This window comes from Acanthisitta chloris, unplaced genomic scaffold (genome assembly GCF_000695815.1).
Source record: "Acanthisitta chloris isolate BGI_N310 unplaced genomic scaffold, ASM69581v1 scaffold2565, whole genome shotgun sequence".
Classification (NCBI taxonomy): domain Eukaryota; kingdom Metazoa; phylum Chordata; class Aves; order Passeriformes; family Acanthisittidae; genus Acanthisitta; species Acanthisitta chloris.
Genome location: NW_008675223.1, coordinates 25,671 through 34,698, shown reverse-complemented (window position 1 = coordinate 34,698; position 9,028 = coordinate 25,671).

Here is a 9,028-nt window from a genome sequence, read left to right as displayed (position 1 = left end):
AATTCATCTTTAGGTGTTACTCATGTTATTTGCTGAAACACAGATGGTTCATGAACTAAAACTCATTGCTAAATGCTCTTTTACATGTTCTGAGATCCGGTCAGTTAGACAACATGCTGTTTATCACACCAGTCTCACTGAGGAATTCATTTCAGACTGGTTTGGATATGGTATGAGTCAGAGTATCCTGAGTAACTGAGTTCCAGTATCAGGTCTGATGCAACTTGTTCTCCTCCAGTTTTTCCTGTTGCTGTCTGGTAGTTCCATTGCTACATTTCTCACATCCATAATGTTGTGTCTTGCAGACACTTCCCCTGTTCAGGAGATAAATGCTTTATACATCGCTTTTATGCATTGCTCTTTCTTTCCATGACAGAAATTCCTGCTAGGTGCTGCACTGGCCACAGTGAGAATATGACCAAAGGAATGAGTGTGTGAGAATTTTCACCTTCTAAAATGGACATTTGTGATCCAGTGACTTGTACCTTTCCCTTTCAGGTATTCCTCATTTTTAATTGATCTACAGCAAATCATATTAATGCTAAATGTTCCAGGAAATCAGTGCATGTCATCTCAAGTGACAGAATCTTGTTTAGTTGCATTCATTTCAGATTCCAGTTGTTTTGTCTCTGTGTATGTCTGTGCATTTAATCTGCTGGCTTTTTTTCTTCATAGAAGTGCAGGTTCCTAATCTCATTGATTTGGCTTCTTAGGTCATGTTACAAATTTCAAATCAGGTTACAACAAAATCAGATTAGTTTCCTGTGCTTAAACAGAACAGCTTAAATGTCTGGACCTGGCACTTAAAAATTTATGTTTTACAGAAATTGTCTGCTTTGGGTGTGCAGGAGGAGCAGAGCACTTGGTATTGAAAGCATCAGCCCCTTAATTTTATTTCAAGGAGACTTTCCACTGTAAGTAAACAGTGGATTAAACTACTAACCTGAGAAAGTAGTTTTCAGAAGAATGCACTGGCAGTTGAAATGTCACTGCTGTTTCCACTGTAAGTTCCATCTACCCTCTTCAAAATTCCTATGAACATGACAGAGCACATTGTTTGCACTCCAAGCTTGTTTTGTGTTCTGGCACTGGCAATATATTAATTTTATTATTCATCATTATGAGAATAAAGAAATATGTTCTATGATGGTTAGACAATGGAGTCACATTTCTGGAAATACATTACTCATTGGAAAGAGATGTCTCACTTTTGTATCAAAAACATCTAGTTCCTTATGAGAGCTTCACCTTTCAGTAGCTGATGTATTCTGTAAATATATTAGTTTGTTCTAGGTCAGAGGGTGTGGGACCAGACTTCAAACAAAGCTGTATTGCTTTCCCACATTTTCAGCTATTCCATGATGGGCAATGAATTGAAGGTGGAGTCCTCATCCTACAGAAACAATATTTTCAAGGTCTTTATGACTCTGTCTTTGTTTGCTCTAGAGCATTATCAAAGCCTTTAGAAAGCACTGGAAGAACTACTGCAAACCTTCAGTAGGCCTTCAGTGGGACCCTAAATATCTCCTCATTTAGGTTTCCTGTTGATAAATGTTAATAACAATCATACTGTTTCTCTAGTCGTTTGCACATGTTGAGCATCTAATGTGGGACTGAATATTTATTATACTGAAGAAGTGCCTAAAAACTCACTGAAGAATTAAGCAAAAAGTTTAAAGTAAAAACCATTCCACTTCTAATGATTCTGATATTAAAAGTAAAGGAAAAAACTCAACCCTAAATGAAGAAGTGATGCAGTTCATATATCTCAGGGAGGAAGAAGGGTAATAAAAATATCTTGCATGCTACATAGTTTTTTCCATATTTTTTCCTAATTGTTTGCTCACTCTTTCTTATTAAGAAATCCAAAGAATGGTCTTTGAGCTGGACTTTGAATGGGGATGTAATTGTTTCTAGACTTTCACATCAGTTTCCTGTGACTTTTCTCTTCTTGTGCCATCCCATGCTCTGCTATTAAACTAGAGATATGCAACTGTATCTGGAGTGGGGTTTGGGTTGTTTTTTTAGCTGAAAACATCTTTTCAGTGTCCTGTTTGCTTTCCCAAGAGTTAGTCTAAATTTTATTAAAGGCAAAACACATTTACTAAAGGAACCCATTAACTCTGATACTGAGCAGAGTATAAGGGAGCAGCTTGGCCACACGGTGGAGCGTTCGTCTCTCTCTGCAGGAAAAAATGGTCAAAAAGCTGCCTGACTACCAGAACCCTCCAGTAAAGAGAGTGATATTAAGGTCCATAATTTCTCCTAGAAACATCATTCTTTATTGAAATTTGTGCTTATGTGTGTAATAAGAGGTAGGGATAGATTTCACCCCTGTCCAGGTCTGGAAACTGCATCTAATGGTGAAATTAATTACCAATGCATTTAATTCAGGTCTGCAAATCCAGTTTACCTTCAGCATGACAGCTCCACTCAGCCTCCTGTCACATGCAGGTGAGGAGGTCCCCGACCTATTCATCACCCCTAGATGTGTCAAATTCGTCAGTTGTATACATGAATGTTACAAATAAAAGCACTATGCAATCCTCACCCTGTTTGCCCACTGGATTGCTGCCTACAAGAAGCTCATTTTATGCTTTGCCTTTCTCCAGGCTCATCTTGTGCAGTACTTGACTTGGATCACATGGAAAGGAAAGGCTAAGGACCAGCAGCAGATGCAGGAACATTACTTAATAAATTGCTAATACATCCTCATTAACAAAGCCCTTCCAGAGTGGATATTAAGACAAAGAGCTTTTGGCATTTGTGCAGACTTAAGGGAACATCTGTGTTTGTGATGGCAGAAGATTCATTGTGTGATAATAGAAATGGAGCCTCAGAGGAAAATCCTTTTGTTGATAAAAAGTAAGACTTTTTATAAGAACTTTCACTGATGTTCTTCCTTTTTTTTTTAGTTGTCATTATTTTCATCATTTTTTCTTACCTACTGCTGAGCATGTTATCCCTTCAGAAATGAGTGCACATCTTGAAAGAGCTAATTAAATCATACACCAATGCTTTCAGTAGTTCTGTTCTCTTGTTCACTTTTGTGTACTTTGAATTAGAATACAAATCTAAAGGTCTGCACAAGCTGAATTAAACAACTTCCTAACTTGGAGCTGGTTCAGTTTAATTCTTTAAGCATTTAAACCAGTTACCCAATTAAACAAATCAGTGTTAGTTACAGCTAAGATGATTTATGAGATGCAAAGAGATTGCACTCATTTAATTAAACCTACAAAAAATGGATTGAATTCTGTTGATATAATTTCTGCATTTAGGTTGCACAAGGTGATATAATTTCTGCATTTAGGTTGCACCTTAGAAATACTTTTAAATTGTGAAAAGAACTGCCCATCTTAAAACTTTGAGAACAACATATGGGGCTTTTTTAAAAGTGTGAAATTAAATACTGTGATGAGAAAATAACTGAATGATAACATCATAAGCAGGAAAAGACAAGAAAGAGGAAAAAAATGAAGGAGATCAGACTAAGTTCTTTGTGTAATATTAATGAAAAGCTAAATATTAATGATAGATTCTGATTTATTTCTGATATTACCTAGAGTTAAACTGCTTTGCACAAGCTGAGCCTTAGAGATTGCCCATCTGCATCTTCATACTACATGTCAAGTCTTAGATGAGTTAAATCAGTTTAGAGATTGCCCATCTGCATCTTCATAGTACATCTCAAGTCTTAGATGAGTTAAATCAGCGAAGCCCATGCTGTCTATTTTAGGGATATCTCAAAACATTCCACTTACAAAGGATATAAAATGTACCATGAGATCAGTGAACACCACAGATGAACTTAGAAAAACCAGTGTGTGTTTATTGTGTGCAGGCAAGAATGTGGAGATCACTACCACAGTATCTGAGAAAATCCCTACAATGCTTACATAGTTTAGTTTGAGGCTTTTCTTCCAACTTTTGGGCTCAAACACTTGATCTCCATAACCTTGATGATAATATTTAATTCAGCAACAGATAAAGGCTGATATATTTGCATCACAAGATCCTGTTTGAAATATATGTATTAAGATTTTGTTAGCATTTACTTCGTGTTCATAAACTACATTTTGTATTGTTTTTAGAATCCTTTTGCATTGAGGGTCACACAAAAGCTCCCCAAATGCAAGGAAGAAAAACAAAGTCCAAGATTCTGCAAAAATGGGTTAAGAAAGGATCCTCCCAGGAAGAGGAGAGTGTTTCATGGACCCTTCTAAGAACTGGGCTGTGAGCAGTTAATGCAAAGGCTATGGGGCTGACTTACCATCCACTGAAGTCAGGTGCAAAAATGTGATTTTATTCATCACTGCAGTGTTCCTACTGTTTGGCTGAATCCCATCAATTCAGAACACTCAGAAGCTCTATAGCTGTGTCTTTTCCTTTTGAGACTGAAAAGCCATTATGAGAAAATTTGTTATGTTGAAAAAGTGAGGGTGCTAATGGATTATTAAGTGTCTGGGTTAACCTTACTAGAGATGTTTTCATTGAGATAACTCAATTTAATACAGTGTAATAGAATTTTCTAGTATATGTTAAAGTCCAAATGGTGATGTGTAAAAGCAAAGATGAAAAGTCCCTTTGAGAAATCTGCTTGAAAGCTGATTGTTTGAAATCGCTGTAACCTTATAAGTGCTTATTCCAGTGATAAGATAATGATAGAATTTAGAAGTGGGTGGCTGAGTGATATATGTTTCATTTAGAGTCCTCCTAATAGGTGACATTTATTGAAAGCTGACTCTTGAACTCTGTTGCATGCCTTGTGCTATCTATCTGCCTTGGAGCTGTTCGACACTGTAATTACATTTTGCTTCATTTCCTTTATAATTTATGTGAAAATTCTTCCATGGTAGGAAAGTACAAAGTCCAGATAATAAGTACATGAGAACGTATAAGATTTAAGATGGTTGTTTAGATTGCAGCTCAAACTGCCCATGACTCAGGCACTTTCAAGGTCATCTGATATGTGGTGAGCTCAGGCATCACAGTGCTTCTGAGCCTGTATGAAATTAAAAACATTTCACTATGCTTAATAAACATCAATCTTAACATCATTATTCATAGATGTAGTGGTGTGTCTTTTGGGTAGAGTAAGAAGAAATGTCAAATCCTATTGTATTGAGTTACTGCAGCATTTAGCCACTAGCACACAGTCTTTGTGTGAAGAATATTAAGAATAGTTTTCTGCCAGGGCATAATGTTTTGAAGTCTCCAGAGCTTTGCTGTTTTGTTTTGTTACACTTTCAAAGTTTCCCCTTGGCAGTTTCTTGATAGTACTAGATGCATTTTTTAACTAATGTGTTTCTAAATGCCAATTTATTTTTATCCCTTTAAGAAAACTCTTGCAGGTAAACCAGGTTGCCAGTTCCTCTCATCACCAGCCTGGCCTACATTGCATCTAATTGGCTGCATTTATTTTCCAGGCTAAGGATATTGTGTATATTCATTATGCACTGTTGACTTTGAGGGTTTGTGGAATTTACCAAGGTAGAATGTCTGAATATTTTTTTAATATTGCAAACTCTAGATACACTTGGTTGTCTTTCATTGCTTTCTTACATATGTTTCATATGCTGAGGCACAGAAATGGGCCAGGAGACAAATGCTGATGAGTGTGTTGGCCACTGAAAGTGACATTTGGTTTGCTTTGCCTCCTTGGTGTAAACAGAGAGCAAGCTTGCTCCAAATTCCCTATGGGAAAATTCCAAGGAGCAGCTTTCCCTGAGAACAGTGGATTTTGCTGAACTCCTTAAAGCCTGGTCTTGGAAACACTAAAGGATTTTGGCAACTGAGTAAGGAAATGAGGAGATAAGTTTAATAGAAGAAGCAGGTATATTTCCAAGGAAGGGAGAAGGGAACCCACCAGAGGTTGAAGGAAACATGCTGTACAAGGTACAGTCTCTGAATGAACTGCTGCAGGGGGAACCTGTGTCTGTTAGACTCTCAGGCAGTTGTTAAATGGTACCTTTGACATAAATCCATGCTACTTTTGAGAGGGATGAGCCCACCCAACTCCTTGCACCTTCCTGGTTCATTCCCATGAGCTCTCTTGTGCACCCAGTGAGGATTATGCTGCTGAGTGGTAGTTGAATTAAAGAACCTCTCTGTTGAAGACTAACCTGGGAAGTGGGAAGTGGCAGGAGATCGTCAGGATTATGCAGAGATGCTGAATTCAGATGATCATGTAACCACAGCCTGGTACATCCAGGTTTGCCAAGTGTTGTGTTGATGCAATATCCTGGAGGGCACGAGGAACAAGTGCATCTCTTTGCAGACAGTAATTTGAGTAGCTGTGTTTGCAGTTTTATCTTGGACAAATGATGATTGGTGTTTGCTAATGAGTTAAGTGTTGTGTACCTAAACAACCTCCTAGGTGATCCAGTAATAGGATTACTATCATTCTTTATGCAATGAATTAAGCTAATCTGGATTTCCTCTCCCATTTTTTATGAACATCTCATTTGTGAAGATGTTAGGCAAAAAATGTAAGTGAGCAAATCTTACTATTTCAGTGACAAAGGCCCTCTAAAATTAGGGTGCAATTTTAGGCTGAAAAATTGAGTGGATGTTAAAAAAAGGAAGGAAATTAGAAATAGATTTTTCTGGATGCCTGCTTGAGACATACCACCTCTTCCAGACTTTTGACTTGTGAGACTGTCCCAAGTATCATCACTCTAGAAATCCTTGACTATTCAGTTACTTTCTACCGTTGTCAATTCCTGAAACTCTTCCTCTCTTCTAAAATGAGAAATTTGTTTATTTATTAAATGTTCGGAAATTATCTTCTTCATTTTCACCGACTCCTGGTCTGGCTTGTACCGACTCACGTAAGTCTGGAAAATAATTTGGTTACAGTGCTTTCAAAAAGGTCTCTGGTGAAATGCACATGTCTGTGGGATGCACGTCATACTGCTGGATAGACAAAGCTGCTCAAAATACAGATTTCCTCATAGAAGAAGTAGCCACAGCCCATGTATGACACTTGAAAAACTAGGTTTCTTATGGTGTCTAATTACTTTTTTGTCACCTGAAAGTAGAGAGCTGCAAGTTACTGGCTGTGACAGCTCTTGGGGCCTGCTCTGCCCCACTATGGGTGCTTGGCTTGGCATGTAGCTGTCTCTGTTTGTCTTTAGCCCCTCTTTGCTTCCCTTCCTTTTGTGCTTGGCTGCTGTCTTAGTATTGGCCTCTAAAATGCCCTTGACAATTTTCTGATTTCAATATATTCTCTTGTGGATTGTACTGTCTCAGAAATGTATATTTTAATCATCGTGATACTCATCCAAGAATAAAAATAGTCATCTTACAATGCTATAAGATCGGTTAACTGCACAGGAGGAGCTCTAAAATGGAATATTTTTTATGTGGGATGTGAATTTGCAAAGAAAATTGAACGATGATGGGAGTATTCTCCTTGATTCAAGTGTGTTAAATGTCAGCAAGAGTTATGAACGTGATGAAACTGAAGAGTGAAACCTACTGTATGAAATTAAACTGTCCAAACAATCTTGTGGGGAGACAATGATTTAATAGACCTCAGTAGATCAATTTTACTCTGAGTAAGGGAAGATGATGGCTTTGGCATTGTTACCCTGCAAATCCCATAACTGCTCTTATGTCCAGCTGCACATCTATAATATCTCTGGGGACTAAACAGGTGAACTGAAATTGCAATTTGAGAATGCAATGTCTGTCTTTGAGGTCCAATTGGGTCTTTTGATTTTAGTTCTTTCAGCTCAAAAAGTAAAGGTCCTCAAGCTAAGAGGAGTTTCAATGTTTCCACACAAACTTGGGTGCTGTACACCATCATTACCTGTAACTGGTTTCTATGGAATTGAGTGTTTTCAGCACTACTCATAATTAGTTCACTTAAAAATACACAAGTTGTCTTTCTCAGTGTTTCCAAATACCTTTTTTTCCCCACCTGTTTTATGTACTTAAGGATCTGGAGGGATAATATTCTCTTTTTTACAGAGATGACTGGAAAACTTATCCTTTTCTTAACTTTCTACCTTGAAATTGAGATCAGCAGTTTTGTGAACCTCCCAAGCAGGGAGATTTTGAAAAGGTCCCAGAGTTTAAGTGCTGTGCTGAAATGATGGGTAAAATTTTAACTGTAACTCTATGGGAATAATTGAACAAGCATGAAGAACATAGCCTACTGTTTGCCTGAATTTTCAGTAAGCAGACTTCACCAGCCCAGCTTTTTCCTGGCTAAGTGTTTGAAAATGCAAAATGATCCTATGAATCAAATGTGAGGCTTCCTAATATTAAGCACAGAGAGCTGTAAGTTTTGCAGTAAAAGGTTAATGTGCTGTTTTACATCCAGTTAATAGCAATTGAAATCAAATCTATAACCCCTGTAGTATTCACTCAGAGTAAAACAAACCCCAGTAGGTTTCTGGATTCAATAGAGCATATTGAAATGGGCAGCTGGGTGTTCTGGTTGCTAAACTGCTTGCTGAGTTGAAAAGCAAAACCAAAACCCTCTTTGTGATCTGAGTTAACACTTGAGTTCTTTAAAGAGGCCATTGCAGGGATCACGGGGAACGGAGGATGTAGCCAACTTCAGGGCTCAGCTCTTGAAGCCTGCTTTCTGTTTTCTCTTACAAAGCACTCTGCTGCCTTCTGTCAGATGGGCTCTGAATTCATAAGTCTCCTGCTGCTCATTGCGCTTTTAGTGTTTGGTAGTAACTTCATATGATGTATGTGCCTTGAGCATTGGCAGCATTAGAGCTCTGTAAATGTCAGGCTTAAATTGTCCCTTTGTTTTTTTTAGACTTTAGACTTTCTTCTAACAAAGGGAAACAAAATTTATTTGCCTTGTTGACACATTAAGATACACTAGCCAATTAAATCTATGCAAATTAGTAATATTTGGGCTTTAATGGTTTTGGTAGTGCTATACAACCATCATATTAAAGGATACAGATTTCTTTGTGAAATGTAGTAATCCCTGGGAACTATGGATGATGTTAAATCTTAATCTTTCCACTGTGATTTCTTCAAATAAAAAGTAGGGCAT